This window comes from Chrysochloris asiatica, unplaced genomic scaffold (assembly GCF_000296735.1).
Source record: "Chrysochloris asiatica unplaced genomic scaffold, ChrAsi1.0 scaffold01021, whole genome shotgun sequence".
NCBI classification, from domain to species: Eukaryota; Metazoa; Chordata; class Mammalia; order Afrosoricida; family Chrysochloridae; genus Chrysochloris; species Chrysochloris asiatica.
Window position 1 is genome coordinate 19,900 of NW_006409539.1, and position 1,075 is coordinate 20,974.

A 1,075-nucleotide genomic window follows, 5' to 3' on the forward strand; every position below is an offset into this window, starting at 1 on the left:
CAGAGAATCTTTGAATAACGAATGTCAAGGCTTGAATTTTTTCATCCTTTGTTTCTCTGGTTACATTTATTCCTAGATAGCTCATCCTTTTGGTGGTTGTTGTAAATGGTATTGCTTTCCTTATGTCCTTTTCAGTGCTATCATTATTAATATAGAAGAACCCAGCTGATTTTTGTATGTTGATCTTATGCTCTGCCGCTTTGCTAAATATTCCAATGAGGTCTAGTAGCTTTTTTACTGAGTCTTTGGTATTTTCTATGTATAGGATTATATCATCTACAAATAGAGTTTTACTTCTACTTTGCCAATTTGGATGCCTTTAATTTCCCTCTCTAGCCGTGTAATTCTGGCTAAGACTTCCATAACAATATTGAATAGGAGTGGTGACAAAGGGTATCCTTATCTGGTTCCTGTTCTCAGTGGGAACGTTTCAGTTTCTCTCCATTGAGAGTGATGGTGAATGTTGGTTTTGTACATATTCTCTTAATTATGTTGTGGAATTTCCCTTCAATTCCTACTTTGTTGAGTGTTTTTATCAGGAATGGATGTCGGATTTTGTCAAATACCTTTTCTGTATCAATCAATATGATCATGTGGTTCTTTTCCTTTTTCTTATTTAAATGGTGTATTACATTGATTGTTTTTCTAATACTGAACCATCCTTGCATGCCTTCTATGAATCCCACTTGGTCGTGATGTATTATTTTTTTTTTGATGGGCTGCTGGATTCTGTTGGCTAGGATTTTGTTGAGAATTTCTGTATCTATGTTCATGAGAGATATTGGTCTATAATTTACTTTCTCAGTGATGTCCTTCATGGTTTTGTTATGAGGGTTATGCTTGCTTCATAAAATATATTAGGAAGTTTTTCATCCTCTTCTACTATCTGGGATAATTTGAGTAAAATTGTTGACAGCTCTTCCCTGAATGTTTGGTAGAACTCACCAGTGAAGCCATCTGGACCTGGACTTCTTTTGGTTGGGAGATGTTTGATGACCTGATTAATTTCTTCTTTTGTTATGGGTCTGTTCAAGTTTTTACTTCACTCTGTGTAAGTTTAGGTAGGTCATGTTTT